Source organism: Lactuca virosa, chromosome 1 (genome assembly GCF_052849685.1).
Source record: "Lactuca virosa cultivar CGN04683 chromosome 1, Lactuca_virosa_CGN04683_v6, whole genome shotgun sequence".
Taxonomy (NCBI): Eukaryota; Viridiplantae; Streptophyta; class Magnoliopsida; order Asterales; family Asteraceae; genus Lactuca; species Lactuca virosa.
The window spans coordinates 201,727,278-201,738,100 of NC_136426.1; positions in this window are offsets into that span (position 1 = coordinate 201,727,278).

The following is a 10,823-nucleotide window of genomic DNA, read 5'->3' on the forward strand; positions in this document are numbered from 1 at the left end:
CATGCTATATGTGTCTATTATCTGTGTTCCTGATATCTATGTTGGATAAACGATTTATGCATCTTTTACTTGATTTAAAATGTATATGTATTTTATACCTATAATTATGTTGGGTAAAGATGGGTAGATTAAAGATGATATAGATGAAAGATGAGATAAATGATAAGAGGCCTTGACTTTGAAGATGATCCAGTCGTCTAGCGAAGTATAGATAACAACCACATACTATTCTACACAGTCTAGTGGAACGCTAGCAGACTCGCAACCTCTAGGTGTTTTTGAACTATGCTCACCAAAACACACACAAAAGCTCAAGAATGCTTTAAAAATGGATTAGGGTTTGCTTGGGGACGAATGTGGGTTGGAGGCTGATAAAAGAAGGTAGTTTTGGGACTTAAGGATGCTTAAATAGAGTCCAAATCCTAAAAATTAAGGTTTGCACTCTGGCAACCTACGCCCATCATTCCTAGGGAACGCCCAGTGTACGTGCCAGCTCCCATAATTTACGAAAATGCCATTTTGGTTCAATTTTGCAATTAATTCACATCCAAGGTCCAAAATGAAATAAATTCTTATACTTAGGGTTTAAAATGAAAATACCTCAATATCAAGATATTACAGCATGCACCTAAATTCTAAACCTTAAACACTGAACCATAAACCCGTACATACCGTAAACCCTATACACATACATATACACTTACTCCTACACACATACACCCACCCACACACACACACACACACACATATATATATATATATATATATATATATATATATATATATATATATATACATACATGTTGGGTTTTAGTATACTACAACATCCTATGGTGCACATACAACCCTAAAAGCTTTGGATCTATGTTTTCTCTAATTATACATGCATATGGTTTCCAAAGCTTTAAGCCTACAACTAGCATACAAATAACATATGTATAATAAGAAAAGTTTTAGACATACCTCTTGATGTTGTTAATGTTGCTAGGAAGAGTTTGGCATTTAAGAACTTAGTGCCCCAAGTGTTGCACCTCAAATGGAATCACAACTCACCTAGGACAAAGGTGACTCTTGAGAGAGAATTTCCATGCACCAAAAATGCCTTCATGAACTCCAAGAACTAGAAGTATTTCCAAGTGGCGTTTTTAGGTTATGGAGCTTATATTTATATGTAGGATTCCAAGAGTCATGGGTATAACCCAAATCCATACCCATGGGTTTTATGATCCATGGTTCATGCGGCCCAACTCTTTATGTATCCATACATAAACTTAGTCCAATATGAATCATAAGCCCAACACATATAAATATAACCAATTACCATAATTAGTCCTCATAGATTTAATTAGTCTCTTTTGATCACTAAATTAATTCCAAACTAATTCTTGATCAATACTAATTAAATCATATAATTTTATATTAATATATTAGAACTTATATTAATAAATCATATATAACCTCTTCTCAAAAGTCCATCCTAACAAATTGTCCTGATGTTATGCAAACCAAATGGACCATGCTACTCTCGGGTCGAGTACATACTAATAATAGTTATGGGCTTAGACATCTAATCCAATAATACATACATACATACATACATACATACATACACATACACATACTCATACATACAAATACACATACACATAGATATACAATCATAATAATAAAAAAAATAATTATATTATAATTATAATAAACCTAATATTAATAACAAAAAGTATAATTATAATAAATATAATAATAAAAAAATTAATTATAATTAATCTAATATGAAAATAATAACAAAAATAACCAAAATAAGATAACAATAATAATTATATTTTTTTAATAATAATATGAAATTATATTTTTTAAATAATAATAATAGTATAAAATAATAGTAGTAATAATAATATTTATGAAAAAGGGGGAAAGGCAAAAAAGAAAAGAAAAGAAAAAGGGTCAAGGCAAAAAGAAAAGAACGGAAATATTTTTTAGTTTTCCTACCAAATTCTTACAAAATTATATTTTTAAATATTAATTAATATTTCGTAGTAATTCGGTTGGAATTTACCAACGCTTTTCCAAAAGACTTTTCCTGGTTTTTAATTCCGTCGGCATTCGGCGGAATTTTGTTGGATTTCTGTTTTGTTGAATTTTTGTTGAAAATTTGATGAAAATTACCTACAAAATATATTCGTAGGTAATTTTTTGTAGCTAATACCAAGTTTTCTAGTTTATATATAAATATAACCATTTTTTTGTACAATGCATTTCAAATAAACGATATTATAAATACAATCCCAAAACAAACTGTATTTAATATTTACTATACATCTAAGTACAATCAAATGAATCGACGGTCCATCCAAAATATATATGGAAATTGTATCGGGTATTTACTCGTATCCTGAGTTATTTCTAAATTCAAATAGCTTTCTACAACCTCCATCGTGCAAATTTAGTTAATTTGCCTCTCTAGCATGGTGTACACACAACAAAAACTGTAGCCTTTAGCGACGACATAAGTCGTCGCAATTGATGACCTTTTTTCGTCGCTAACACCTTTAGCGACGACATGTCGTCTCTAAAGGGTCGTCACAATTACCTCGTAGCTAATACTCGTTTATCGTCGCAAATGTTGTCGTCTCTAATAAGTGTCGTCTCTAATACTCCCGTGTCGTCGCTATTGACGTCGTCTATATTGAGTTTCCGGCCACCGCCAGAGTTCTTCCAACAATCCTTCACCAGAGTTATGTGTCGTTGCAATTAGTGCACATCGTCCCTAAAGGTGTCGCTGGTCATGTTTTTTTTTTTTTTTTTTTTTTGAGAAAAACATATTTTTTATAATATTAGTTTATGTATATTATAAAATGTAGATTTGATAAAAATACGTAAATATATACATAACACATAACATAAAACATCAAACATAACATCATTTGTTACATATCTAATAAATCCCAAATAAATATCTAATATATAATCCATAAACTATCTAATAAATCCAAAATAACATCATTCATAACATAAAACAAGAAATACTATGTGTCTTCGTCTTCATCTTCCCCATCATTGTTTTCCTCGTTGTTGTTGACTTGGTTTTTAAAGGCGCGGATAATGTATCCAATGGCCGACACAAATGTCGGGTTTTGAAGAAAAGCATTCACATCAACATTTTACAATTAAGTCACAAACACATTAAGTCATTAACAATTCAACAAACTATCAAAGCATCACAGCACCAAATGAATTAAGTCGTTAACAATTTACCAAACTATTAAACGGCCAAATCAATTAAGTCTTTAACAATTTAACAAACTACCGAACTACCAAAAATTACTACAAATATATCAAGTTCTTAACAATATAACAAAGCTACCAAATTCTTTAAGAATTTAACAAGTACCTGTGTTGGTTGCGGTGCTTGTGACTATGACTGCCATTGGGATGGAGCACTTGTACCCACAGCTGAAGAAGCTTTAGGCCCAATGCCTCTCACATGCCCCCTTCGTGTACCCAACACCTTCTCAAATATTGCGATCCAATCAATGGTGTCTGGATCACCACCAGAGTCGGGTATGTGATGAGTCTGTAGAGCAACCTCAGCAACTAAGGCATTTTGTATTTCACAAAGATTGTTAATATACGTTAAAAATAACACAAAAAAAATCAACAATCTACTTCATTTTTAAGCAATAATAACTTACATATTGCTCTTCAACCAAAGGATCAACAAATTCCCCTTTTTTATTCACATGGGCACGATGAAATACTTCAAGTCTATTCAAATTCTGTTTAACATTACAAAATATGTTATATTTGAATAAACATTAAAAAATATGTTATAACTGAATAAGCATTATTGTAACTTACTTTCTTGAAACAAGCACTACCGTAGCTGCACAACCAACAGATCGTTTTTGATGTTTTTCTGTTAAGAAATGGTCAATAGCAGCATTCCAACGCTGCTGATCCATACCCATAGGGGCTCGAGCCCTTGCTGCCTCCACATCCCCTGCAAAATCAATAAAACGGTTTTTTGCAATATTTTTGCGGCCTCTATACCACACACATATCCGATTGTTCAGTGACGCCCAATAAGTTGAAGCCATGGGATGATTTGTAATCGCGTCAAAATCAAACCATCTCTACAAAAAAATAGAGAAATTAAAAATAAATCAAAATTAAAAAAATATTAAATATATAACTTTATAAATAATTTATCGAAAGATACTGCAACATTCCAACCCTTTCGGCTTCAGAAACATCTGTCCGTGTGTCTTTATTAAAAAAAAATGATAATGTCTCTTCAACGACATAACCCTCAGCTATAGAACCTTCCGGCCTCGCCTTGTTTCTAACATAGTTTTTTAGTTTTTTCATATACCTTTTGAAGGGATACATCCATCTCATACATAGTGGGCCTCCGGAAATAGCTTCATCAGGTAAATGCAAAACTAAATGAACCATAATGTCAAAAACGCAAGAGGATAGATCACTTCTAATTTGCACAATATTTTAATAATGGTTGGTTTCGCTTCTATCATATCCTTCATCGATAGTGTTCTTGAGCAAAGTTACTTAAAAACATACAAAGCTCTATTATTGGTGTATAAACACCTTTGCCCAAAAGACCTTTAACTCCAATGGGTAACAAACGTTGCATAAGAATGTGATAATCATGAGATTTCAACCCAATAATGTTAGTATTGGTTTCATTCACTTTCTTACTAATGTTAGATCCAAACCCATCTGGCAGTTTCACATTTCTTATAAACTTACAAAAACAAATACGGTCAGGTTTCGTGAACGAGTAAGGTGGATGGGGTTTAAGGAACTTGTTGCCACTCTTTTTCAACCATTGACTTTTCCGAGTGTTCAGTTTTGTCAAGTCCGCCCGGGCATTTGATGTGTCTTTAGACTTATCATTCATCAGAGAAGTACCCACAAGACTCTCACCCACATTTTTTTCAATATGCATAAGATCAAAGTTGTGCTTCAGCTCCAGAGAAGACCAATACTCAAGTTCAAAGAATATGCTCTTTTTAGTCTAGTTCAACTCGAAATCCTCACGATCTCTCTTAATACCAGCTCGTTGAGCAGCTACTTTACCTGGTGGACGAAACAATAGACGAGCATGTTGCGCTTGTATTTCTTCCTCACTAGACTTTCTTGGAGGGTCTCTTGTCTCATGTTCGCCATTATAGTTTAAACTTTTTCTCCATGGATGGTCAGCATCTAAGAACCGGCGATGACCAACATATACGACTTTATTTGATACTCGGTACGACGGAGTGTCTTCGTTGCAAGTCGGACAAGCTTTGTACCCTTGTCCGCTCCAACAGGATAAACTACTACGAGTGGGAAAGTCGTTTATTGTCCATAACAGCATCGCTTTCATATTGAAGAATGTATATGTCGCTGCGTCTTTAGTACGTACTCCAAAACTCCATAACTGCTTCAACTCATCCACCAACGGCCTAAGGAACACATCCAAGTCCTTCGCAGGTGCTTTGGGGCCGGGAATCAACAAGGTCAACATGAAAGATGACTCTTTCATGCATAGCCATGGTGGAAGATTGTAAGTGGTGAGTATGACGGGCCACGTGCTATGAGGATTACACATGTTACCAAACGGATTAAAACCATCAGCAGCAAGCCCTAAGTGTACGTTTCGGGGTTCCCTTGAGAAGTCTGGATACTTCATATCGAATTTTTTCCATGAAGTACCATCAACGGGATGAATCATCATACCATCTTTGGATCGTCCGGTACTGTGCCAAATCATATCTTTAGCTGTGTGTCTAGAACAGTACAAACATTGTAGTCTGGGGGTCACGGGAAAGTATCGTAAAACCTTATGAGCCACCTTCTTACCCTTTGTATTTTCATCAACCCACCGACTCTCATTACAAACTGGACACTTTTGCAACAACTGGTGTTCTTTCCATAAAAGAAAGCAGTCGTTTTTACATACGTGTATCGACTCATAACCCAATCCGATCTTTTTAAGTGTCTTTTTTGCTTCGTAATGTGACGGGGGGACCCTGTTTCCTTGAGGAAATGTAGTTTGCAACAACTCAAGAAGCTGATCGAATGAACTATCAGTCCATTTGTTGATCACCTTGATATGCATCAACTTTGCTAAAAAGACAAGTGATGAAAACGAACATCCAGGACATAATTTAAATTGGACTTCCTCTAACAGATTTTGAAATCCATCATCAACACCGCTACCGTCTGTATCCGGGTTCCCTTCGTCGCGGTTGGTATCATTTTCAATCACACCCCCCATAACATCATCAATAACATCGGCCATCTCGTTACTACGCGGTATGTCTTCGACAACCGGGTGAGTTGTATTTTCGCCGTGATACTTCCATATAATATAATGTGGACTAAAACTGTCACACCCCCGAACCAGACGGCGGAAACGTCTGAGGGCTCGTGTGACTAACAATTGAATAATCATCACAATGAATATACATGAAGCATAACACATTCATCACCAACATTACATAATACAACTGGCATTGTTTACATCAAGTACATTGTTAAAATACATAAGTTCTAATTGTTCAAAGTAAGATAAGTGATGTTACATAAACAAAACCATACACTTGCTTATCTTCCAGCTTAACGATTACCTGAGAATACAAGTTATTTTGAAAACGGTCAACATATATAATGTTGGTGAGTTCATAAGTATATTTGAGTAAAAGTCTTTGTATCTTTCATAAAAACCCAGAAAATCCGATATTTTCTGTAATATGTTTTGAAAATGATGTGAAGGTCGAGTATAAATGCATGTGTGAATTTAATAGATAAAACTTGTAAGAGTGTAGTTTAGGTTCATTGTATTTTGAATAAATGATAATTGTATGTGAATAATTTCCCCAGAAAATCCGATATTTTCTGTTTTATAACAACGTCTAAATTCTTGTATCGTTAAATAAATCGTTTTGTATTAACACAATTAAAGAGTTTATCTTCAAAAGGTTATCCTTTGGTATAGAATCCCCATATGAGTCGTTATAACCATGCATAATAATGACTAAGTCGCCCGTCTTGGTATTTTTCCAAATGCCGGTCTTGACTAAGGATGTTGTCGCCCTAGACTGGCCTAGTCTAGCTGTAGCGAGCAGCTAAGGCGTGTGGGGTCACCCCGTATAGATCTATACACAAACTCCCGTTTTCCTACCAGGAAACTCTGATTATAACTACAGGCTACGATTGTACACTCAGTGGTGCCAACCGACAAGTCTCACTAGATTCTTAACCTCTTTTGTATTATGAATAATGTTTACGTATTTGTGAGATGTTTTGTATTCGAAAGGTACTTGAATAAATTTACGGAGTTTTATGATTTCATAAGGGTATCGTTACAACTTACTAACACATGAATTTTCCATTCCAAGCCCTATTAGTATGAAATTGGGCCACAAAGGCCCAGTCACATGTATAAGGGTAATTTAGGCCCAATAGGCATGTAAATGGACCACAAAAGCCCAATAAACATGTAATCCATAACTTAGGCCCAAACTAACATGTAAGTGGGCCACAAGACCCAACAAACATATCATGGAACACATTGGGCTCATTTCACACTCAATTGGGCCCTTAGGGCCCAATGGCCAAGAAATATGAATATTAAGCCCAATAAATAGTTTTTAACGTATTTCGTTCGTTCGTTTGATTCGGTTGTTTGTTTTAATTCGAGGCTTAATAGACTGATGATAAAAAGCTTTCATTTTGTAAAAATGACATTTTTGGCCAATAATACTCAAATCTTTAATTAAGGCTCAAAGTTTCGTAAAAATGACGCTCTAGTCCATAATTTATAAAAGTTTGAAATTTTGTCCCCAAATGACTAGAAACTTATAGTTTTAACCCAAAATGTTATGTTTTCACATTTAGAACCCTGTTTTGCAGAAAAATACATTTTCAGCCCCTTGATTGTAAAAATTTACATTTTCGGCCCAATTTTGGAAAACTTTACATTTTTGGTCCAATTCGAAAATAAATGACATTTTCACCTCTAAACATGGTTTATTTACACTTATGACTACAATTTTGGCCAAAATAACATTTCTAACCTTCAAACCTCATTTTTTCCGCAAATTGGGCCCTAAAGCCGCGAGGCCCAAAAGTTTGGCCCAATAAGCTTAAATTTGCATTTTTGATCCCTATGAAAACATGTTTAGCATAAAAATACTTTTTTATACATGTGGGACCAGTTTGGCCCTTTAAAAAACAGAATTTTTACTTTCTACCCTTGTCTTTTGTTTTCTTGATAATTTTTAACCTTTAACAAGATTTTTGTTGAGTTCTTTTGCATCTTAAACATATGTTCACTTTTGGCTTGATAATATGTTGTATATAGTGTTGTAGTTCTTAGATCTTTGTTACATACACTTAAAATTTCGAGATTCACTAAGATCTAACACATTTTTACCAAATAAACTAAGGATTCACACAAAACATCTACACATTTTACTTGTATTCTCCCCCAAAAATCATGTAAAACCGAAAACAAGGGGGTATGAACTCACCTTTGCTTCGATGTTTCGGTTTTTGAAGAGAAATGAAGAAGATTTTTGGTCCTAGCAAGCCTCCTTGAGTTGATTTCGGACTTAAGAAGCTTCTAAGGTGTTCATGGAGTAAAGCTTTGTAAGAAAGAGTTCTAGATGTTGAAATGAAAAAAGATGTTTGTGTTTGATAGCAGTTACCAAAGATTGACAACACTTGATGAAGATCCTTGAATCCAAGCTAAATTTTCGAGATTTCTTTGAAGGAAGGAAGAGGATGATCTTTGAGAGTAATGGAGAGAATTTGTGTAATGTATGTGTGTGTTTGGTGGCTCTCGGCCGAGAAGAAGAAGAGAGTGGAGAGAGAGAGAAGTGAAGTGACTATTATGGATGCATGTTGGTCAATGCATGGATATATGGTGTGTAATATGGAGGTGACACCTCCTAAAGTCAACCCTCCCCATAATACTTCTTTTCCTTTTTTTTTGTTTTATACTTGGGCCGATATTTGGGCTAGGAGGAAAGAGTAGATTTGGCCCAATAACTTTAGCTATGATACTTGGACCCTAAACATAAGGTTTTTCGGCCCAATGGGCTCTTGGAAGCATTCACGACCCAATTAGAGTAAAAGAATGGGCTTATGGCTCACTAATGGTTAATTGGACTAGTTATGGCCCAATAAGGCCCATTAGGGTTAGAATGAATCATTCTAGGCCCAAATGGTCCAAAATGTTTTAGATTTATGAATTGGATCCAATTAGTATCCAATTAGGGCTTCTAAGTCCAATAAAGTTGAATTGGGTGCTTATTAGTCCATTAGGCCCAATAAGGAACTCCTAGTTCAAAATGGACTTAAACCATGAATCTTAGGGCTTCAGACTCTTTGAGGAATATAATTGATGAATCTAACTGAGCATTGAGTGAGATTTACTTAAAGTATATGTTTTACAACTATTGAATGGTTACACAGGAATATAATTTCCTAGCTAGAATTGTCAGTTGTGACAAAAACCATGTTGAAGTATATGGAATTTCATTATGGGTAGTAGTATAAATTTATTGACATTGCATTTGTTACACGGGCATCTGATTTGACCTTTGTTATTGATGTGTGGTTTGGACCTCTCGAGAAAAGATTCGAGTCCTTGTTGGAACAAGGTAGAGTTACGGTTTTCAATAGTAGTCCACATTTTATCAATAGACATGTTGCAACTGAAATATATGTTAGGTTTTAATGTTTACTCTACAATAACTAGAATTAGGATTGAATATTTATAAGGATAGAGTAACCACTCAATCAGATGGAATAGAAAACCAGATAACGGGAGAGTATTCACAATGGTAGGCTTCTAAACCCACTTTTTGAATATCTTACCTCATATGCAAATGTGTATTACACGATTGGCCATTTAAGAAAAGTTCGGCAGCATTTCCCCTTAGCTCCTAAGTATATATAAAATTATATATCGAGGAGCAAAGAGAAAATAACAACCGAATATTTCTTAAACAATTAATCATGTAATACACATTTACATCCTAATTGAGGTAAGGTATTCAAAAAGTAGTCCCAAAATGGGGACAACCCGAAATTAATTTCTAAATCAATTTCGGGCGGGTATTTCTAGGCTTTTGATGATTTAAAAAGAAGAGACTTAAACTAAAAAAAACTTATTTATTATACCATTGTACTTTAGCGTCTTAATTTTGATTTTTATTTTTTATTATGGCATTGTACTTTCAATGATATTATATATTTGTTATTTATATCATCTGTTTTTTCCATATTTTGATTTTTAATCCCAACTTATTTTTGTTTTTATTTTTCTATTTTGAGTAATTATAACTTAGTAGATTTAGCGTCTTAATTTTTCATTTTTATTTTTTCTTATAACATTGTACTTTAAACGATATTATATATTTGTTATTTATATTATTTTTTTTTCATGTTATTTATAATTTTTTTTTTCAGATCAATTTAGTGGGCGAGCTGCTTTGCCACGAATGACACAAATTATTTTATATCTTTTAAATGATAATAGATATTGTTATCTTATTTCTTTTTAATTGGTTGTCCGTTTAATTTTTTATGCATTTAAAGATGACCTTCGTATTTTATATGCAGCCAAATTGATATGTATGTGTTAGTCGTGTGGAACTGTTTTATTAAAAAAAATTAATCTACATGTGGTGGTCATAAAAAAAAATTAATAACCCTTTTGTCTTTGATTCCTATTTGGCCCATTTATGATTGAGTTTGTAATAGGTGGAATCTAAATTTTTGTTCGAGGTGTAAATTTTAAATGGTCCATG